Consider the following 24456-nt stretch of genomic DNA (forward strand, 5'->3'; position numbering starts at 1 on the left):
GTCGCGGCCGCCCGGCCGGACGTCGCCTCGCCGGTTTGGGCGTATCTTCCATGAGTGCTTCCGTGCTCTACTGGAAACAGAGATATGAGTTGATCTTACCTTGACTTGCTGTAAGCGTGTAAAAGCTCTCATCCAGTAGAGAACGGAAGCATTTTCAAGATCTTTTCTTATTGGTTTTGCTAGTTCTCTAAATTAGTGCTTGGTTCCAATTGCATCGTGATTTGTGTATATGAGTTACAAATTGGCTTGTAGTTAAGTTTTATGTGGATTGTAGCTGAGTTTTTTTCGGTTACTAGCACAAATGCCCGTGCGTTGCTACGGGAAAGAAAATATCGTTCCTAGTGAACAAAAGACTTAAAAATTTACAAATGATGAGAATATAACAATGAGATAAATCAAGAGATAAATCAAGCTCGGCGTGAAAACCACATATTATGCTGAGATATCAATCATGATACAAATATATTATGAAATTTGCAACAATTAATGGTAATATGAAATGTAGCTGATACCTTTAGTTTAGACATTGTAAATACCTATAGAAAAATTTGCACCAATGTAGCATCTTAAATTCCTAACGTCTACAAAATACAAGCTATTACTAATATGATGATTGGTACATACCTACGGAAAAATCTTCAGATAGGAAATTTAGCATGCTCCATCAAAACGTTTCATCCTAATGTCTTTCTCAAGATAAATCTATATCAGTTCCTCAAGAGCATAACTATGGAGATTGACAAATCGTACGAAATCAAGCGCGACATAGTCCTCCTGCATCTCCATCTTGACCTGCTCCACACTCTGTAGCTCCTTCTCCTACTCGGCGATGTGGGTGGTGCAGGGCAAGCAGGTTCGCTCATCCAGTTGAGGAAGAACTCCACCTCTCTGCCCACATCATGTTCTTCGCAAGAGGAAGAGGATGAGCTGCAACCACCGCCTTGGCAGCTCCACGGTACAGTGGTTGGGAAGGAAGGCCGGTGGTGCTCGAGGTCGGGGAGGCATGTGTTGCTCGAGAGTCTTTGCATAGTAGACTCAACCTCTTCATCGGATTGATCATCGACATCCATATCTATCCGATCGTCGACCACGAGAAAACAAATTCCATTCATTATGTAAATTCCAAATACTCTAAAGAGCAGCAGTAGTAAAAATGTTAATATCATGGGTAGGTTAAGCCTAGAGAGATAAAATTGACAAAACATCATCTCTGAAAGTATAGAGATGGTAAACCTAGAGGGGGGGTGAATAGGTTTCTACAAATTTTAATTCTTTCTTTGCAATATTAGGCTTTGCGGAATATAAAGATGAGCCTAATGCAAACTAGGTGAAGCAACCTATATGAGGATACAACTAACTCAAGCACGAAGGCTCTCACAGGCAGTTAAATCACAAGTAAGGAGTTCGGTTAGAGATAACCGATAGCACGCGGAGACGACGATGTATTCCCGTGTTCCCTTGCTTTGCAACAAGGTACGTCACGTTTGGAGGAGTGGAGGTCCCACGAAGGATTCCCCGCGCCACGAAGGCTCACCCTATTCTCCGGAGCCTATCCCACGAAGGAATAGCTCACTCACTTGTGGTAGACTTTGAGGTAGCCTCCAAACCTTCACAATCTTGCCCGGAGCAAATCCACAGCCCGGATGCTTCCGGACTCCTCTTGCCTACCTAGGGTTTCCAAGGAACCCTAGGAAGCAAGCTTCTCAATGAATACAAGGGGGAATGAGATTTGGCTTGGTAGAACGGTAGATCGGGTCCTCCTCTAATGATTCCCCGGAGGGATTTGAGTTTGAGTGGAGGAGGAGGGAGATCTGAGGCTTTTGGTGTTTCTAGCAATGGAGTAGAGAGAGAGAGCTCAAGAACAGCTTGTAATGTGTTGCCTAACCGTCTAGAGGTAGGAGAAGGGCTATTTATAGTGTTCTTCGAAATATGGCCGTTGTCACTTGCCACCTCAGCTTCTCCTCGACAAACCCGGTCTGACCGGGCCACAGACCGGACAGCCCGGTGGTGAGGCCGGTCTGGCCGGGCCAGTGACCGGACGCCTTTTGCTGGTCCTGGAGCTCCTCCGGTTAGCGGCCGGTTGGTGGCCGGTTTGCGACCGGTCGACCGGGCCGTGCGCCGGACTCGCCGGTCCGTAGGCCGGTTGACCGGTCGGCAACCGGACTCGCTGCGTTCTGGTGAAGAGCCCGGTTGGTGACCGGCCGACCGGGTCGTGCGCCGGACTTCCCCGGTTGGCGACCGGTGGACCGAGCTGTGCGCCGGACAGGCCGGTTGCTGGCCCGGTTGGACCGGGCTGCAGACCGGATTTCTGCTGTAGACCCCTTTTTGATTGTTGTTGAAGTGGGGGGTCTCCTTTAGCCTTCTTGTTCCTTTGATACACCATTTATGCCTCATTGCCTAATACCTGAGATTAACCTTGATAACATATTAGGCCAAATACTTTAGCACGGTGTCATCGTTACCAAAATAATGGATAAGGGTGAAATACCCTTACAATCTCCCCCTTTTTGGTATACGATGACAAACCGAGCTAGAGTCACAAATAGATATTATGATAAGCTCTAAACCTTGATTCCATATAAGATATTACGAAAGCTCCCCCATAATGTGTGCACTTGGAGAATTTGCGTTTGAATGCAAAGTGCACCATTTTGTGAAACATGAGAAGCTCCCCCAATATCTTTAGGAAACAAGCATGGTATGGAGATGTGCATATCAAGATATATAAGCATAGCATAATCATCCTAACATAGAGTAGCACACATAATAGTCGTCCATACATATCCATACACGATTTATTGGAAATAGCAAATGGTTCTTGAAAAACTCAAAGTAAACAAGCACAAGCCATATAAAATCCAAATAAAGCAACTCCCATGGCTTGTGGCAATCAAGGAACCCCGTGGTCTAGACTCTACTCTCTTCTCCCCCGTTGGCATCGGAACACCAAAAAGGCGAAGAAAAGAGGAGAGATGCTATCGCACCCATCAGTAGTGACCAAACCCAAGCGAGGAGGAGCTCTCGCGTGCATCATCATCACCCGCATCATCATCACCCGCATCATCATCAGCATAGTCAGCAGCATAGTCAGCAGGAGGAGCACGAGCAGGCCTAGTAGGGAGAGCACCATGAGCGTACACGGAGAAGTCGAAGTTCTGGAGCATCTCATCGGTAAAAAGAGGCATCTCCCACTGAGGTGCTATCACAGGCTCCATCTCAGGTCCAGGAGGAGGAACAGGGTGGTTCCTTGAGGCCATGAAGTCATTCTGGCGCCTCCGTGTCTCCTGGGTCATAGTAAGGGTCTGATGTGCAACATCATTGCTGTTCTTGCACATTTGGAACATGCATGTGAAGAATCGAGCGGCCCCATGCTGGGAGCGCCGAGAGTGATTGGAGCTAGCATCATGATCATGGTGTGCCTTGGAGCGGCGCTCAGTGGTGGGCATCATGGAGGGAACGTCTGAACGAGTGGCCTCCTGAATGGGGAACCTGAATGGATCCATGATGACTTTTTCACCAATAGCGTTCCGAGGAGCGGGAACAATGAAGTTGATGAGCCGCTGAACATACTGGGCGTAGTTGGGAGTCATGCGGTCCATAATTGCTCTCTTCAGTTCACAGTAGATAAGATCACAGCCATCAATCTTCCTTACCCTGTCAGGATGGCAATAGTACATCAAGTTGAGGTGATAGTTCCGGACTTCACTGTGGTCTCCAGACTTGCTGATGAGATTCTCACGGAACAGCTTGGCAAGTACCAGATAGGAGTAGTACATCCCAGAGATAGTGGGAGGTCCAGGCGTAGGGTTCGCAGGATAGCAGAAAGAGATGTCACCCCTAGTAAGCCTGGACCGTGAATGAATCTTGTACCCTGGATCACTGTCATCACCACAACCCATGGCTGCACGGAACTGAGAGTAGGAGCATGAGTACTTTGTCTTGCCGGTCATCCAAGTGAGGGTGCGGGCTTCATCATCATGGAAGAAGACAGTACAGTGAAACTGACGGACAAGAAGGGGACAAAAGGTAGGATCATCTTGAGTATCATCAGGCTTGAGGCACACAAGGTCATACAATCCCAGACTCTTCAAGGTTTGAACCACAAACCGATACTTTGTGGCTTCATGCAAGGCAAGTTCGTCAGGATTGATGGCCTTGGGTGATACAATATTACCATGCTTCATAAACTCATGAGAATCATAGAAACCCTCCCAGAGGGCTGCTTGTGTGTTGGTCCAGAATGCCTTGTCCGAACGAGTGTAAGTTGGCTTCTCAAAACGATAGGGATTCACTGTCCTCCATTCCTGCCACTCAAGACGATTTGCAGCCCCAACATTGATGGTTGGTACTACCTCATCATCCTCTTGGGCAATATTCTTATCCTTGTGCTTGGTAGCAACAGACTTGGTTCTGCCCCGAGCTGAGCTGCTAGTGTCAGTACCTTGATGAGCTTGAGGGGGTGCACGACTACTAGAACGGCGGGGAAGATCCGTCCTACCTCGCTTGGCAACACCACCACGTGGTGGCTCACCACTCCAACTTCCTGTGAATGAGAAAATAGAGCAAGGATAGCAGTGGGGTAAGTGTACATGTCATCAATAAGAGGGAATCCAAAAAGCATAGCATATATCCAAGTGTAGTGATGAGATTGTGCGAAAACTGGGCAACCCGGCGCACAGGCCGGTCCAACCGGGCAGCAGACCGGACGATCCGGTTGGCGACCGGTGGACCGGGCCGCACGCCGGGACGGCCGGTTGAGCGGCCGGTCGACCGGGCTGGTGACCGGGTCTGTCGATTTGTGATGTTTGCCCAGATTTTCTACCACAAATTCATGCAAAAACTCGAAAAACTTGAGTACATGCTATAGCAATAGAGTGGAATATGTGCTGTGTGTTGAGAGACACTCTAAAGGCATGAGGACTTGCAAACCCTAACCCTAACCCTAAGATTTCCTCAAATTTTGGCAAGGACTTGCAATGTGTGAAGAGGACTAGAGATTAGGGAGGAAGGGAGAGTACATTACCCGAAGACATTGTCCTTCTTGATCAAAGAGCAAGAAGAACACGAGGAAGGGCTTGAACACCAAGAACTTCAAAAATTCCCAAACTAGTTGGAGAGGGACCAAATCCTTCGGTGGAGATGTTCCAAGGGGCCCGATCTATGGTGTGGTGGAGTTTGGGGAAGATCTTGTGGGGGGAAGTGCCTAGATCATGGAGGAGATGGTCAGGGCGCCGGCCATGGAGGTTGGGGATTGGGGAACAATGGGGAAGATGACCCCAAGGGGTATCCCTTCCCCAATATATAGTAGGCTGCGCGACCGGTCAGGTGTCCGGTCAGACCGGGCTGAGGACCGGCTGACCCGGCCCAGACCCCGGTTGCCGCCCGGTCCACCGGACCATCCGGTCAGGGACCCGGTCCGACCGGGCCAGGGACCGGCCAGCCCAGAATTGTCTAATTTTGCCTCGTTTTTGCCCCTATGCTGTGTGTAAATGTGTGTGAGTGCTCAAATGATGACATGTACATATAGATAGATAGATGATGATGAGATGAGCATAGACATGGGGTTGGAGACACAAAGTTCTCTAGGCATATCCATTGGAGAGAAAATCCAAACAAGATGTGAATAGCAACAATGGGCATGATTCGAAGTGTATATCAAGAATCATAAGTTATTTTGGAAATGATGCTCGCAATAAGATCATTGGGCCTTATATAGTCAAATCGAAGTGTAATGAAGGCTCAATGAGGGGCGGGGGATTACTCCCCCTATGTGAAAGCGCAAATGTCATGTGACCACGAAGAGACATGCTTGGGTCCATATAATGACATTGGGTCTATTTATGTTGCACACATAGGTATGCATCATACCAAGACATGGTAAGATGACTATCCCCATATGTGCTATGCCTCTAAGCTAGATAGCAAGATAAATGCAAGAATATAGTGCAAGAAGTTAATCAATCCAAGTTTTTAGGATCAAGAATACCAAGTTCTCCTCTCAAGTTAACAAAGCGGGCTTCATCCAAAGGCTTAGTGAAAATATCCGCCAATTGGTAGGTTGTTCCCACATGAGTGAGATCAATATCCTTATTGGCAACATGATCACGTAGGAAGTGATGGCGAATGTCAATATGTTTGGTGCGACAATGTTGAACCGGGTTATTGGCGATCTTTATTGCACTTTCATTGTCACAAAGAAGAGGCACCGTACCAAGAGACACACCATAGTCTTTCAAGGTTTGCTTCATCCATAACAATTGAGTGCAACAAGATGCCGCGGATATATATTCGGCTTCGGCGGTGGATAGGGCGGTGGAGTTTTGTTTCTTGGATGACCAACTCACCAATGACCGGCCAATAAATTGGCAAGCCCCGGAGGTAGACTTCCGATCAACCTTATCACCGGCCCAATCGGAATCCGAATAGCCAATGAGTTCAAAGGTTGACCCCTTTGGATACCATAGCCCGAGAGTAGGAGTGAGAACAAGGTATCTTAGTATCCGTTTGACCGCCATTAAATGGCTCTCCTTGGGAGCGGATTGAAAACGAGCACACATCCCTACACTTAGCATGATATCCGGCCTAGAGGCACAAAGGTAGAGCAAGGATCCTATCATGGAGCGGTATACCTTTATGTCCACATCCTTCTCACCGTCACATGAACCAAGTTGCCCCTTTACGGGCATGGGTGTCTTCATTGGGCTTGCATTGGTCATGTTGAATTTCTTGAGCATGTCCTTCACATACTTTTCTTGAGAGATGAAGGTGCCTTTTGCAAGTTGCCTCACTTGGAAGCCTAGAAAGAACTTCAACTCTCCCATCATGGACATCTCAAATTTCCTAGTCATCAATAGCTCAAAAGCTTTGTTATGATTGGGGTTAGTTCCACCAAAAATAATATCATCAACATATATTTGACATATAAAGAGGCCACCCCCTTTAACCCGTTTGGTGAAAATGTAGGATAACGTTGCATAGAAAACAAAAAATTTCCTACCGCGAACACGCAATCCAAGCCAAGATGCAATCTAGAAGATGGTAGCAACGAGGGGTTTATCGAGTCTCACCCTTGAAGAGATTCCAAAGCCTACAAGAGTAGGCTCTTGTTGCTGCGGTAGACGTTCACTTGCCGCTTGCAAAAGCGCGTAGAAGATCTTGATCACGATCGCTTCCGGCGCCACGAACGGGCAGCACCTCCGTACTCGGTCACACGTTCGGTTGTTGATGAAGACGACGTCCACCTCCCCGTTCCAGCGGGCAGTGGAAGTAGTAGCTCCTCTTGAATCCGACAGCACGACGGCGTGGTGTCGGTGGTGGTGGAGAAATCCGGCGGAGCTTCGCTTAAGCATGCGGGATGTGGTGGAGGAGAGAGACCGCTAGGGTTTGGGGAGAGAGGGGAGGCTAGGGCGCCGGCCAAGGGCAGCCCTAGGTGGTGCGGCCAAGTGTAGGCAGCCCCCTCCCTCTCCTCCTCATTATATAGGTGGAAATCCCCAAGTGTTGGTATCCAAGTCTTCGAATAAGACCCCAACAATGAAACCTCCCATATGTAGGGAAACCTACCCAAGGTGGGAATCCCACTTGGGGTGGGATTCCCCCTTCCATGAGGGGGTTGGCCGGCCACCCTAGGGGAGTCCACCTTGGACTCCTCCCCTTTAGGGTTGGCTGGCCATGCAAGGTGGAGTCCCTCCGGGACTCTACTTTCCATGGTGATTTCTTCCGGACTTTTCTAGAACCTTCTAGAACCTGCCATAAATGCACCGGATCATTTCCAAACTTGGAATATGACTTCCTATATATGAATCTTATTCTCCGGACCATTCCGGAACTCCTCGTGATGTCCGGGATCTCATCCGGGACTCCGAACAAATATTCGAACTCCATTCCATATTCAAGTTCTACCATTTCAACATCCAACTTTAAGTGTGTCACCCTACGGTTCGTGAACTATGCGGACATGGTTGAGTACTCACTCCGACCAATAACCAATAGCGGGATCCGGAGATCCATAATGGCTCCCACATATTCAACGATGACTTTAGTGATCGAATGAACCATTCACATACGATACCAATTCCCTTTGTCACGCGATATTTTACTTGTCCGAGCGTTTGATCTTCGGTATCACTCTATACCTTGTTCAACCTCGTCTCCCGACAAGTACTCTTTACTCGTACCGTGGTATGTGGTCTCTTATGAACTCATTCATATGCTTGCAAGACATTAGACGACATTCCACCGAGAGGGCCCAGAGTATATCTATCCGTCATCGGGATGGACAAATCCCACTCGTTGATCCATATGCTTCAACTCATACTTTCCGGATACTTAATCCCACCTTTATAACCACCCATTTACGCAGTGGCGTTTGGTGTAATCAAAGTACCTTTCCGGTATAAGTGATTTACATGATCTCATGGTCATAAGGACTAGGTAACTATGTATCGAAAGCTTATAGCAAATAACTTAATGACGAGATCTTATGCTACGCTTAATTGGGTGTGTCCATTACATCATTCATACAATGACATAACCTTGTTATTAATAACATCCAATGTTCATGATTATGAAACTAATCATCCATTAATCAACAAGCTAGTTAAGAGGCATACTAGGGACTCTTTGTTTGTCTACATATCACACATGTACTAATGTTTCGGTTAATACAATTATAGCATGATATATAAACATTTATCATAAACATAAAGATATAAATAATAACCACTTTATTATTGCCTCTAGGGCATATCTCCAACAGTCTCCCACTTGCACTAGAGTCAATAATCTAGTTTACATTTGTAAAGATATAACACCTTGGCCTTATGGTGCTTTATCATGTATTGCTCACGGGAGAGGTTTTTAGTCAACGGATCTGACACGCTCAGAAACGTATGTATTTTGTAATTCATTTGCGTCTCAACGCATCACTCATTTCCAAATGAGTTGGCATTATATATGTTTGATCTTCTGGTGGAACCTTAATTCCGCTGTCCGAAATATGTCACTTATATTGTCACACACAATATAGCTTCAAAGTTCGACTCGTCGGAACTACACCAAGTTCTCAAAGAACCTCTTGACTTAACATCCTTTGTCATTGTCAAAACAATGACATACTCTGCCTTCTTTTGTAGAATCCGTCACAATATTTAGAACTCTTCTAAATCTAGCATAGACAACTTCTAGCTCATTGTGCTACCTTTTAAACAACACTTAGTCTAATTTGAGATTGAAATTATATTTTATATGTGACAAAACCAATATCGGTGTAACACCTTACAGCGATTTGTTTGTCATTTCTTCATACAAAAATATATATATATCCTTAGTTCTTCTAAAGTACTCAAGGATATTCTTACTGTCGTCCAATGATCATCATATGAATCATTCTGGTATATGCTCATAACACTTTATAGCACATGATATCTGATTGTGTACATATTATTCGTGATCTATAATCACTCATGTGTTTTTACTCATTGAGTGTCAGATACACTCAAGTCTTGTTAAACCTTCACATGACAAGAACATTTTCTTAATATTTCTATATTGAACTACTTCAATATCCATCATATGTACTTCGACTTAAACTTATTTATGTGTTTCAATCTATCTTCATAGATCTTGACACTAAATTTGTTTCAGTCCATATCCTTTCATTGAAGTTAATTCTCAATGAAACCTTTTAATCAAGTATATAATTACATCATTTATAACCAACTATATGTATCTACATAAAGTATTATAAATATGTCTCAGCGCTCCCACTTAATTTCTTGCAAATGCAAGCCTCTTCATCGTTTCTGATGAAATCAAAAACTCTTTGACTATTTCATCCGGTGAAGATTCCAACTCCGCTATATTTACTTCATCAAATTGAAGTTTGTATACATATCTAGTATTCCACGGACCAGCAAAACTCTTGGTTGTATCTTGTATACACCTTTTAATACATACTTCTGATAATTAATGTATTTTGCCATCCTACTAGCATATCTCATAAAAGAAATATGTAGTGATTACTAGAATAATCCACATAGACTATAAGCATTGCTACGGAAGATCTAATCTTATCGTAGTCAACTCTTTAAACTTTGTCGTAAACAATTTTTCGACAAGTCGAGCTTCTTTAAAGATATTCCAACCAAGTCTATAAATTTTATAGATCCATTTACTTTCAAAAAGTATTTATCTATCTTGGATTTCATGGCATATAGCCATTTTAACGGAGTCAGGGCCCATCATAACTTCTTTGTTTGTAATTGGTTTATCATTGTTCAAAATCAAGGTTCAATATGTACTTCGATCTCCATGGCTAAAACACTTTTGTAGTCATGGGAGCCATGATCTTCATGGCCGCTTCCGAAACCAATTCCGATGCTGCGCTACTCTGATCATTATGCTCAGGTTCATAAACCTTATCAAAATATATTGTCCTCCCACTCAAATACTTCACTAGAAACAATTTCTCGGAAATAAGAAACATTGACAAACACTTTTGTCTTTGTCTTGTGGGAAGAATTCCCAATTAAATCTCTGGGATAACCAACAAAGACATTCATCCGATTTTGGTTTGTAAACTCTTAGACCAAAATTTAAAGAAAGGACTATTAGGGTTTATACCCATGCCATAACTCGTATGGTGTCATTTCTACGGATCATGATGATGCTCTATTCAGTGTAAAAGCGGTAGTCACTAAAGCATAATCCACAAAAATATAATGGCGTCATAATATTTTATCTCATCATTAATCCAACAAGGCTTGGATACATCTCTCGGATACTATATCATCATTATGATGCTCCAAGAAATGTGAGTTGTAGAACAATTTCATGACTCTCTTAGATGTTCGCTAAAACTCGTAATTCAAATATTTTCACCATGATCCAATCATAGATATTTGACTTTTCTATTACGATGATTTTCACTTCATGCTGAAATTTATTTGAATCCATTCAAATGTTTCAAACTTCTTCCTTATTGAATATATCCACATATATATACTCAATTCATTGTTGAAAGTTTTCATGAAGCAGAAGAATCTCCCGCACACAACTATGCCCAGTGAACCACATACATCATCATGTATTTTTCCACTAAGTTAGTTGCCCGTTCAACTTTTGGCCTATGAACGGTATTTTAATCATTCTCTTTTAGAAAAGATTTGCAAGCGCCAAATGATTCAAAAATCAAATGACTCCAAAAATCCATTTGCATAGAGTTCCTTCATGCGTTCCTTTCTAACATGACCTAAATGGCGGTTCCACAAATAAGTGGAATTCAAATCATTCGCCTTATGGCATTTTTAGCGTCAGTGTTATGTATGTGTGTTTCACCATTAAGATTTATAATAACTTATCCATTGTACATGGAGTAATGTCATAATTTAAACAACTCATTGTTTTCATTTGACCAGAGCAAAATAACAATTATTAAGTTCTTTATTATAAATTCTAAGGGCTAGATAGAATGCTAACGACGAACATAATAACACTTTATTTTGTTCCGGACGTGCATTTTTATCATATTCCCTGTCGATCACTTAGGCCATTGTATTCTTGTATTGCGTTGTTTTGTATGACACTTCATACCAACCAATATAGTACTAATACCCAAGAATTTCATTGTGTGACTTAACTAGGAATACAACCATAACATGTATATCATTTATATACACCTGAGCTAGACTTTCTAGTCTTTTCTTATCTTTTTGCCAGAATATCTTTTGCAGTTTCTCTTTTAGCTTTCCTCAGAAAAACACTTCAACATCAATAACTTCTAGGTTTGTTGGTCAAATACCAATAACCTTGAGGTTCTTACTTTGAAGTTGATCATCATATGACAAGTGTTCTAGATTTCACTTATTAGTAACTTTGTAATATGATGAATAATTTCACTCATAATTTTATCCATCAATTCATGACAACTTTTTGAGACCATGTCTGTACATGCTAGGCTCATAAAGTTTAACCTTAGTATTCGCATGTGCAAATCTAGCTTGCACCCGTTGTAAGCACACGTAGAATCTATAACACCCGATCATCACGTGATGCTTCGAAACGACGAGTCTTAGCAACGGTGCATACTAAGGATGATAACTTCATGGATATGCGAATATCATTAGTGCCCCAATAGTTGGAGGATTGTGACGCCTGGCGTCTTCAACCTTCATACATTCCCATAAAACTTATGAGTTCATGTAGTCTCACCAAAATATATTCTATCATCTTGCAATAAGGTCTTAGATATCACTTATATCTCATACCTTGATTATTTCTGAAAACTAAATTTTCAGCTCCTTACTTTTCAAACAAATTTGAACTTCAAGTTTCACGGAGACAAGATAACATTAGGTACTAATTGAAACCATAGCTCTTTGAATCAACAATGTGAGGTTTACTAAAAGTTTGCAATAGGACTTAATCAATTCTTGATTCTTTAACAATACGGTACCAATCCGTAAAGTTTCTAATCAGATTTTAACAGTATTTCTATCTCAGTAACAAGACTAGCGCATAGTAGTAAACGGATGCCAATACTACAAAATTAATTCAAAATACTACTCAGACTATGTTTATGATAATTAGTTCATGTTTTAATCTAATTACTAATGAACTCCCACTTAATACAACATCCCTCATAGTTATTAAGTGGTACACGATCCAAATTCACTACACCAAAAACCGATCATCACGTGAGATGATGTAGCTTCAATGGTGAACATCAACATGTTGATCATATCATCCATATGACTCGTGTTCAACCTTTCGGTTTCCGTTGTCCCGAGGCCATGTCCGTACATGCTAGGCTCGTCAAGCAAACCCAAGTATTCCGCGTGTGCAACATGGCTTACACCCGTTGTATGTGAATCGTTGAATCTATCACATCCGATCATCACGAGATGCTTCGAAACGACGAACTGTTACAACGGTGCATACGAGGGGAGAACACTTTATTATCTTGATATTAATGTGAGGGATCATCTTATAATGCTACCGTCGCGTTCTAAGCAAAATAAGATGCATAAAGGATTAACATCACATGCAATTCATATGTGATATGATATGGCCCTTTTGTCGTTGCACCTTCGATCTTCATCTCCAAAGCACGGACATGATCTCCATCATTAACGGGCATGATCTCCATCATCGTTGGCGTAGCGTCAAGGTTCATGGCGCCGTCTTCATGGTTGTTCACCTCATGTAGCAACTATTACAACTACTTTGAAATACTACTCAACATGAAATTTAAAGACAACCATAAGGCTCCCGCCGGTTGCCACAATACAATAATGATCATCTCATACATATTCATCATCACATTATGGCCATATCACATCACCAAACCCTGCAAAAACAAGTTAGACGTCTCTAATTTGGTTTGCATATTTTACGTGGTTTAGGGTTTTCGAGAGAGATCTAATCTACCTACGAACATGAACCACAACGTTGATACTAATGTTTTCAATAGAAGAGTAAATTGAATCTTCACTATAGTAGGAGAGACGAGACACCCGCAAAGCCTCTTATGCAATACAAGTTGCATGTCGAACGAGGAACAAGTCTCATGAACGCGGTCATGTAAAGTTAGTCCGAGCCGCTTCATCCCACTATGCCACAAAGATGCAAAGTACTCAAACTAAAGATAACAAGAGCATCAACGCCCAAAAAACCATTGTGTTCTACTCGTGCAACCATCTATGCATAAACCTGGCTCTGATACCACTGTAGGATAACGTTGCATAGAAAACAAAAATTTTCCTACCGCGAACACGCAATCCAAGCCAAGATGCAATCTAGAAGACGGTAGCAACGAGGGGTTTATCGAGTCTCACCCTTGAAGAGATTCCAAAGCCTACAAGAGTAGGCTCTTGTTGCTGCGGTAGACGTTCACTTGCCGCTTGCAAAAGCGCGTAGAAGATCTTGATCACGATCGCTTCCGGCGCCACGAACGGGCAGCACCTCCGTACTCGGTCACACGTTCGGTTGTTGATGAAGACGACGTCCACCTCCCCGTTCCAGCGGGCAGTGGAAGTAGTAGCTCCTCTTGAATCCGACGGCACGACGGCGTGGTGTCGGTGGTGGTGGAGAAATCCGGCGGAGCTTCGCTTAAGCATGCGGGATGTGGTGGAGGAGAGAGACCGCTAGGGTTTGGGGAGAGAGGGGGAGGCTAGGGCGCCGGCCAAGGGCAGCCCTAGGTGGTGCGGCCAAGTGTAGGCAGCCCCCTCCCTCTCCTCCTCATTATATAGGTGGAAATCCCCAAGTGTTGGTATCCAAGTCTTCGAATAAGACCCCAACAATGAAACCTCCCATATGTAGGGAAACCTACCCAAGGTGGGAATCCCACTTGGGGTGGGATTCCCCCTTCCATGAGGGGGTTGGCCGGCCACCCTAGGGGAGTCCACCTTGGACTCCTCCCCTTTAGGGTTGGCTGGCCATGCAAGGTGGAGTCCCTCCGGGACTCTACTTTCCATGGTGATTTCTTCCGGACTTTTCTAGAACCTTCTAGAACCTGCCATAAATGCACCGGATCATTTCCAAACTTGGAATATGACTTCCTATATATGAATCTTATTCTCCGGACCATTCCGGAACTCCTCGTGATGTCCGGGATCTCATCCGGGACTCCGAACAAATATTCGAACTCCATTCCATATTCAAGTTCTACCATTTCAACATCCAACTTTAAGTGTGTCACCCTACGGTTCGTGAACTATGCGGACATGGTTGAGTACTCACTCCGACCAATAACCAATAGCGGGATCTGGAGATCCATAATGGCTCCCACATATTCAACGATGACTTTAGTGATCGAATGAACCATTCACATACGATACCAATTCCCTTTGTCACGCGATATTTTACTTGTCCGAGGTTTGATCTTCGGTATCACTCTATACCTTGTTCAACCTCGTCTCCAGACAAGTACTCTTTACTCGTACCGTGGTATGTGGTCTCTTATGAACTCATTCATATGCTTGCAAGACATTAGACGACATTCCACCGAGAGGGCCCGGAGTATATCTATCCGTCATCGGGATGGACAAATCCCACTCGTTGATCCATATGCTTCAACTCATACTTTCCGGATACTTAATCCCACCTTTATAACCACCCATTTACGCGAGTGGCGTTTGGTGTAATCAAAGTACCTTTCCGGTATAAGTGATTTACATGATCTCATGGTCATAAGGACTAGGTAACTATGTATCGAAAGCTTATAGCAAATAACTTAATGACGAGATCTTATGCTACGCTTAATTGGGTGTGTCCATTACATCATTCATACAATGACATAACCTTGTTATTAATAACATCCAATGTTCATGATTATGAAACTAATCATCCATTAATCAACAAGCTAGTTAAGAGGCATACTAGGGACTCTTTGTTTGTCTACATATCACACATGTACTAATGTTTCGGTTAATACAATTATAGCATGATATATAAACATTTATCATAAACATAAAGATATAAATAATAACCACTTTATTATTGCCTCTAGGGCATATCTCCAACAGAAAAGGGTGGAATCGACCGTACCCATGCAAAACCCATCATGTAGTAAGAAATCCCTAAGGAACTCATACCAAGCACGTGGAGCTTGCTTGAGACCATAGAGTGCCTTATGGAGTAAATACACGTGGTTGAGTCGGCATGGGTCTTCGAAACCCGGGGGTTGAGCCACATATGCGGTTTCTTTTAGGGGACCATTCAAAAATGCACTTTTCACATCCATTTGATATAATTTGAAATTGTGGAAAGATGCAAATGCAAGCAAGAGACGAATAGCTTCAAGACGGGCTACCGGCGCAAAGGTATCCTCAAAATCCATACCTTCTATTTGGGCAAACCCTTGCGCCACTAACCTTGCTTTGTTTCGTATAACAATGCCATTCTCATCTTGCTTGTTCTTGAATACCCATTTGGTCCCAATGACATTGATGCGATGATCCTTGGGTCTCTCAACTAGAGACCATACTTCATTACGAGTGAAACACTCCAATTCTTCTTGCATGGCAATTACCCAATCCGGATCGACCAAGGCTTCATGTACCTTAAGTGGTTCAAAACTAGACACAAAAGCATGATGTTGACAATAAGTAATAAGTAATGCATGGTGTCTACGAGTTACCACTCCTCTTGAGATGCTACCAAGGACTTGATCCACTTTCATGTCACTTGCCCTTGTAGCGGCCTTGATCTTCCGAACGGTTCCTTCATGATCAATGAATTCATCTCTTGCTAGTACTTGATCATGAGGGACCACTTGAGCTTGATCATGAGTTGAGGATGTTTCTTGATCGTCATCATGATCTTGCTCCATGGAATGAGGATCTTCTTCTTGTTCTTCGGATTGCGACTCATCTTGAGTAGAGGATGGTTCTTGAGTTGCACTTGATGGTTCGGCTTGAGTTGAGCTGGGCTCCACTTGTGGCGTGCTTGAGACATCTACTCCATCATCTTGATCATCTTTATGAACCTCCATGGGCCGGATGTGTCCAATGCCCATATGCTTGATGGCACTAGATGGATCATCATCATTACCTGCAACACATGGAACAACTTGCTCCACTTGGGAGCCATTATCCTCCAAGAACACCACGTCACAAGATACTTCAATAGTCCCGGAGGACCGGTTGTAGTATCTATAGGCGTGAGAGTTCTCCGCATATCCAACAAATATACCTTCTATGGTTCTAGTTTCAAATTTACCGAGCTTTCCTTTGTTGTTCTTAACAAGACATTTGCATCCAAAGACACTAATATACATGACATTAGGCTTGTTACCGGTAAGGAGCTCGTATGGAGTTTTGTTGTGGAGGGGACGGAGGAAGAGCCGGTTGGAGTAGTGGACGGCCGTAGAGATGGCTTCTCCCCAAAAGTTGTGGGGTGAGTTGAATTCACTCAACATGGTTCTTGCCATCTCAATGATAGTCCGGTTCTTCCTTTCAACAACACCGTTTTGTTGAGGGGTGTATGGCGCCGAAAACTCATGCTTGATGCCCTCATCATCCACAAACTCTTGCATAGTGTAGTTCTTGAACTCGGTGCCATTGTCGGTCCTAATTGCCTTGATCTCGGATTCATACATACGTTGAGCTTTCTTGGCAAAGGTGATGAACTCTCTATGAGTCTCGTCCTTAGACTTAAGGAGAAAGACCCAAGAGTATCTTGAGTAATCATCAACAATGACAAGTCCATACTTGCTCCCACCAAGAGTATCATAATGTGATGGCCCAAAGAGGTCCAAATGAAGGAGCTCCAAAGGCCTAGATGTGGTAACAATACTCTTGATGGGATGCTTCTTCTTGAGTTGCTTTCCGGCTACACATGCACTACAAACACGATCTTTCTCAAAAGAAACGCCGGTTAGTCCCACAATATGCTCACCCTTTAGGAGTTGTTTAAGATTCCTCATGTTAACATGACCAAGGCGGCGATGCCACAACCATCCTTCGTCATGCTTGGCCGCCATTAGACATGTGGAGAAGGAAGGGCTCTCTTTCGAGAGGTCAACCACGTAAAGATTGTTCTCCACATATCCAACAAGGACCAATTTGAGATTGTCACTCCTAAAGACTTGCACATAATATTTAGTGAAATATGAATTGTAACCGGCATCGGCAAGATGATATATAGAAAGTAAGTTATAGCCAAGGTGTTCAACAAGCATAACCGTCTCAAGGCACAAGTCCTTAGAGATTGCTACCTTGCCATACCCAAGTACCTTTCCCTTTGAGTTGTCACCAAAGGTAATGCTTGACTTCTTGTTGATATCTTCAATGAATTGATCAAGCACACCCTTTCCTCCGGTCATATGATTGGTGCATCCACTATCAAACACCCATTTTGGACCACCGGAGGAATACCCCTACAAAATCAAGTAGAGGATTTAGGAACCCATCGATTAATGGGTTCCTTTGCAATGGCAACAATATCTTTTGGTACCCAAATTGAGTACACTCTATAAGCATAGCCATTAGGAGGGCCAACATAGTTAGCATAGACATCACCATAATAATCAACAAATAATGCATAGTGATCGTTTGGCCTCGTGCGGTCACCACTAGTGGCTTTGCCCTTTGAGGCTTTGCCATTGTTAGTGACCTTCTTGTTCTTATCTTGAGCGGGTTTCTCCTTCTTGTAGTTGTTCTTCTTGTGGGACTTGGGAGTATATCCAAGTCCATACTTTTGATTGTTTGACCTTTGCTTACTCAAGAGGTCATCCAATCCCATCTTGTTCTTGGCGGTGGTGAACTTTGCAAGTTCCTTTGTTAGCCTAACATTTTCCTCAAGAATAGATGCTTGCTCACAAGAAGATTCATTAGGATGATAGTCAAGACCATATTTGGTCACCAAGGACTCAAGATATGCATTGGTCTCAACATGCAAAGAAAGTTCCTCTTGTAAACGAATATGTTCCTCAACAAGTTTAGCATGCTCACTAGTAAAGGAAATGGAGGGACAAGCAAGCTTTTCAACATCAATGGGATCCTTCATTGATCCAAGAGCCCTTTTGTAGGACTCTTGAAGTAGATCATGGTTCTCTCCAAGTTTCTTGAGCTCATCCTTGACAAGCTTGTTAGCTCTTTCAAGGTGGTCAAGATCCCTAGTGAGAGAAGCATGAGCAACTTCAAGTTCCTCCTTTGAGGCATTGAGCTCTTGGGTCAATAATTGAGCCCTATCAATAGTTTCTAGGTCCTTAACTTTATCAAGTTCATAAGTTTCAATTTGTTGCTTAAGGCCTTGAGATATGCACCTTTCGGTTTTTAGCTCTTGTCTTAGGAGATTGAATCTCCGTTCCTTCTCATTCAATTGATATTCTAATTCCTCAATGGACTCATCCTTTTCTTTGAGTGAGTCCATCAAGAAATCAAACTTGACAAGAGCTTCACCACGAAGGGTGCATCTAACATCATAGAGTTCCTTAAGCACTATTAATTCTTCTAGATCTTCGTTTTCATCATCAAGAACACTAGATAGGGAAGGTGGAGGTTCCATTACCTTGGTTTCCCTTGCCATAAGACAAGAGCCAATGATTGGAGAGGAGGGAGAGTCATCGGAGTCATCATCTTGAGTTGTTCTCGCCATGAAGGAAGAGCCAACATCATTCTCCGTGGAGTAATCTTTGGAGTAGTCATATGTGAAGAGTGACCCGGGCTTAGAGTAAGCTAAACCGGCCACTCCGGCCTCCTTCTCCTCATCTTCCTCTTCTTCATCGGACAAGTACTCGGCCCCAACAAAAGCTCTTCCCTTGTTCTTCTTGTACCGATCGTTGATTGGGTTCGGCTTCAATCTTGGCTTGACCCCTTTGATGAACTTTGGCTTGTCTACCCTTTTCTCATAAGGGCACTCATTTGCAAAGTGGTTATCTTCATCACAATTGTAGCAAGTTCTCTTCTTCTTCTTGTCATTGAGGAGCATTGGGAACTTTGCCTTGTACTTCTTGGCAAAGAAAGCAAAGTCGGTAGCAATGTCACTAGTTGAAGTCATCTCTTCATCCTCTTCAATTTCATAGTCTTCTTTGCTTCCATGGTCGGCTCTAGCTTTGAGAGCAAGGTTGTGTGACGCTTCATGGTTGTGTGAGGCTTCATCAACACGATTCATTGCCTTGAGCCTCTTTCCGGCTTTGGCCATGCTTTCATTGGCGGCCACATAGGAGACTAGATCATCGGAGTTGAGATCGGCACTCTTGGTCATGATTTGCAAGTTGAGTGCAAGGTTGGTGTCTTCTTGTTTGACGGCAATCATAGCAATGACCTTGGATTTTATGAAGGCTTCGTTCATCTCGAAGCCGTCATTGTACTTCTCAGCACCAAGTCCCTTGACCCTTACTTTCAGAGCACCAAGCCTAGCATAGGCATCGGATACGGATTCTCCATCTCGAATCATGAACTGGTGGGCCTCTTGCTTTGCGGTCTCATAGAGAGCTGATTGGATCAAATCGGTTCCCTCTTGGAGTACTACGATCCGATCCCACAACTCTTTAGCGGAGACAATGTCATCGACTTGATCAAGAAGCTTGCGGTTGATGCCACTTCTAATCTTGTCACGTGCGGATGCATTGAGTTGACGGTTGTAGAACTCGGTGGAGGTCAACCGAGTAGGATCTTGTGGCTCCCGATGTCCATGAACAATGAGCTCCCATAGCTCCACACTGCAGCTGCGAATATGAGATTCCATAGCAGATTTCCAATGTGGAAAGTGAGTTCCATCATAATGGGGAACGGTCCCACTATGGTTTATATGAGGCATGGGTGAAGTGTTTTTGGGATAGTCATGGTTAACATCATGGTAGGTTTCCTTAGAGGCCGAAGCCCCACTAGGAGTTCCACCCGCAGTTAGGTTCTTAAGCATGGCAGACATTTCTGTCATTTGGTTTTGTAACTCATCCTCCTTTTTCTTCTTCTCGGCCTCATATGCCAAGAATCTAGATTTCATCTCTTTAACCGAAAGGTTAGAGTCGTCATCTAGACCCTCGAAGAGTTTATCCATCTCACTCTTAAGGCGGTGAAGCCCTTAATAAGAGTCCAGGCTCTGATACCAATTGAAAGTATAGAGATGGCAAACCTAGAGGGGGGTGAATAGGTTTCTACAAATTTTAATTCTTTCTTTGCAATATTAGGCTTTGTGGAATATAAAGATGAGCCTAATGCAAACTAGGTGAAGCAACCTATATGAGGATACAACTAACTCAAGCACGAAGGCTCTCACAGAGCGATTAAATCACAAGTAAGGAGTTCGGTTAGAGATAACCGATAGCACGCGGAGACGAGGATGTATTCCCGTGTTCCCTTGCTTTGCAACAAGGTACGTCACGTTTGGAGGAGTGGAGGTCCCACGAAGGATTCCCCGCGCCACGAAGGCTCACCCTATTCTCCGGAGCCTATCCCACGAAGGAATAGCTCACTCACTTGTGGTAGACTTTGAGGTAGCCTCCAAACCTTCACAATCTTGCCCGGAGCAAATCCACGGCCCGGATGCTTCCGGACTCCTCTTGCCTACCTAGGGTTTCCAAGGAACCCTAGGAAGCAAGCTTCTCAATGAATACAAGGGGGAATGAGATTTGGCTTGGTAGAACGGTAGATCGGGTCCTCCTCTAATGATTCCCCGGAGGGATTTGAGTTTGAGTGGAGGAGGAGGGAGATCTGAGGCTTTTGGTGTTTCTAGCAATGGAGTGAGAGAGAGAGAGCTCAAGAACAGCTTGTAATGTGTTGCCTAACCGTCTAGAGGTAGGAGAAGGGCTATTTATAGTGTTCTTCGAAATATGGCCGTTGTCACTTGCCACCTCAGCTTCTCCTCGACAAACCCGGTCTGACCGGGCCACAGACCGGACAGCCCGGTGGTGAGGCCGGTCTGACCGGGCCAGTGACCGGACGCCTTTTGCTGGTCCTGGAGCTCCTCCGGTTAGCGGCCGGTTGGTGGCCGGTTTGCGACCGGTCGACCGGGCCGTGCGCCGGACTCGCCGGTCCGTAGGCCGGTTGACCGGTCGGCAACCGGACTCGCTGCGTTCTGGTGAAGAGCCCGGTTGGCGACCGGCCGACCGGGTCGTGCGCCGGACTTCCCCGGTTGGCGACCGGTGGACCGAGCTGTGCGCCGGACAGGCCGGTTGCTGGCCCGGTTGGACCGGGCTGCAGACCGGATTTCTGCTGTAGACCCCTTTTTGATTGTTGTTGAAGTGGGGGTCTCCTTTAGCCTTCTTGTTCCTTTGATACACCATTTATGCCTCATTGCCTAATACCTGAGATTAACCTTGATAACATATTAGGCCAAATACTTTAGCACGGTGTCATCGTTACCAAAATAATGGATAAGGGTGAAATACCCTTACAATCTCCCACGGTTAACTGAATAATTTGAGCGACAGCTGACCTGTTGGGCACGAAGATTGTAACGAACAAATGATAGAAAAAATAACATCTTTGATCATAAAATTGACAAAAGGTCATCTCCCACAGTTAACTGAATAATTTGAGCGACATTGTCCAGACTATTGTAACGGAAGAAATGATTAAAAAAAAGACATCTCTGATTATAGAACACAAGTTGGATCACTAACATGCCTATATTTTCCCTAAATTTTCTAGTAACGATTGTGTTGTTTAATACCAACCAAAGGAAGACATAGATCTTAGCTGGTACAACACAATCCAAGTTAATTGGGAGGAAATAGGAGATATGCCCCCAAAATATCTCTGCAAAATTCAAAGCCACACCTACCAACCCACCGAGGGCACCGGTACCGACAGACACAAATCAAGCTGCTAAATCATATGAATAGATAAAAAAAGATGCTCTTCACACATTAATTTGCAAATCATCTTTGCTAATTCTCCTTATTTCGAACAATATTTGAATAAACTGATGTTCTTTAGTACCGAAACTTCTGCAAATATTTGAAAAATCTGAAGGTTCGTATATACTTTTAAAAACTGAGAATGAGCCTGCAGCCTAACAAGTCATATGCTAATACTTAAGCAAATATGAGATGGAATATGCGACATCCTATAATGTTAGTACTTGGTAAACCAAAACAGAGTACTGGATGGACATTTGATAGTCATTATGAACAAATTTACACAAACAAAAAGAGCCATGATGTGTATTTGGAGTGCAGATATTTAGAAAAATCTCTCTTTCTCATGGAAAGCATCCCTTTTAGCTATGTTTGAAGCATACTCGTTCTAGTCAAGTAGATGCAGAAAACTAAAGTAATATAATGATATATTTCATGGTTTAAATTGAAAAGGCACGTAAGTATAATTTATACACAGGGCAACAGATATATTTATTCATGCACCTTCACTGGCGTGGGAGGGAGACAATTGGCACAACAACAGTTCTATCTTTACTGCAGCGTCACCCAGATCGACAAAGGTGTTGCACGACGAGTCAAGAGGAACCTCCGCCTGCTACGTCGCCGGCCGTAGGGAGCACCAAACTGGTGCATGATTCATTAAAATATGACACAAATGTATGGACACATCGCAGTATAAGGTTCTAACGCACCTCTTAGCCATGAAGGCGTCATCGGATCAATGCCGGATCAGGACCTCGCGGAACTCCCCTACGGCAAGACAGGCAGTGGACATATATGCTTCGCGTCAACGTGGCCCTGGCAAGCAGGCATCCACCACCTGGCAGCGTCGACGCTGGCGGACTCGATGGTGGGGATCATAACTCGTAAGAGTAGAAAATGAGTTGTTAACAGACATGCTAAAACAAAAGTTAATTGCAACAAATATTTAGCATTTCATGATATTTCAAGATTTCTTACATTGGATGCCAAGTGGTGAGCAGAGAGAATATGTCGATGGTCAATACAAGCACATTGGTCCAGTACCTGAAAGCTAGAGCAGCAAAATATTCTCGTAGGTAAAAGAAATAGATGCAGGGTTTTTTAGGACAAAGAAATAGATGCAGGGTTTTTTAGGACAAATCATGCAGACTGCGACATCAAAATATTTTAGTACGATAGTACTTGCCCAAAATTTAAAAGAAATAGATGCACAATTAAAGAGGTGACTCGCACCATGATAAGAACAAATATGTCCCCTTTTTACAAAGACCTTGTAGCTCCCACAGGAAATAAATAAAAATAAAACATCATTGCAGAAGATGGGAAATGCATATGTATCCTAGCTGAAGATCCACTACAAAATATATCTCGATCTGACCATGAAAGTAATGGTTCTCTCATTGTTAATTGAAGACACATGGAATCAACATGTTTTTGGAGCATTTGTTTAGCCTGCCAATAACTAAGCGCCAAGGAGCCAGCAATTTGCCCCTCTGGCCATATAAATCCAAACAGAGGGTAACAAAAATCCTCCGGCAAACCACATTGCATTGACGGAAAAACATAATACCTCTCGTAGCTGGGATGCATGCCAACACTATACTCAAATGTCCAACCTGATCCCAGCAGTTCATTTGGTGCAAGGTGTGCTTTCAGGTGGTGCATAACTCACCCTAATTCTGAAGAAAAAAAAAGTAGTACAAACATGAATATTTATTCGTACAACAGACACAGTGAGAAAATAATATCTCTTATTATTAAGAACAGGGTAGGCACTACCGTATGATATATTGGACATCGTGTGCTTGTTATCAAGGAAACTGTTGACAATGCGTTTCAGACTTCAGACCTCCAGTATGCTTCCATATGTACTATAAACACACCTAAATAATATAGAACCTCAATCCTGAACCAACACTTATTAGCCTGCTAAATTTAGAGTCTATGAAACTAAATAATTCCGGCACTAATTGGAGAACACCCCTGCAGGTTACGGAAGGCGTCGAGGGGTGGAGGCAGGCGACGGCCTCCGTGATGCTGCTCACCAGGCGAGGGCCTCTGAGATGCGAGGCAGGACTTGAGGGAGGAGACCAAGGAGATGAAGTTGGAGGACGCGGCGGCGCAGGCACGAGGTGTTGCAGCGGTGGATTTCG

At 43.7% G+C, this 24456-nt stretch overlaps 2 long non-coding RNA genes across 6 annotated transcripts; both read right to left on the bottom strand.

Annotated features, from left to right (window-relative positions):
* Positions 1-463: 463 nt before the first annotated feature.
* LOC124697197 lies at positions 464-833 on the bottom strand. The gene is made up of 2 exons (XR_007000763.1): positions 625-833; positions 464-536 (listed from the first exon to the last, which is right to left on the bottom strand). It is a non-coding gene; the product is annotated as an uncharacterized LOC124697197 (long non-coding RNA).
* Positions 834-1161: 328 nt separating this feature from the next.
* Positions 1162-24456, bottom strand: LOC124697175. Of its 5 annotated transcripts, none has more exons than XR_007000759.1 (5): positions 24083-24456; positions 23874-23982; positions 23014-23354; positions 22805-22945; positions 1162-1179 (listed from the first exon to the last, which is right to left on the bottom strand). It is a non-coding gene; the product is annotated as an uncharacterized LOC124697175 (long non-coding RNA). The 5 variants fall into 5 exon arrangements; XR_007000761.1 differs by lacking the exon at positions 1162-1179 and having other exon boundaries at positions 21808-22945; positions 23014-23156; positions 23282-23354; positions 24083-24263; XR_007000758.1 differs by lacking the exon at positions 1162-1179 and having other exon boundaries at positions 21809-22945; positions 23014-23184; positions 23282-23354; positions 24083-24262.

This window comes from Lolium rigidum, chromosome 1 (assembly GCF_022539505.1).
Source record: "Lolium rigidum isolate FL_2022 chromosome 1, APGP_CSIRO_Lrig_0.1, whole genome shotgun sequence".
Lineage (NCBI taxonomy): Eukaryota > Viridiplantae > Streptophyta > Magnoliopsida > Poales > Poaceae > Lolium > Lolium rigidum.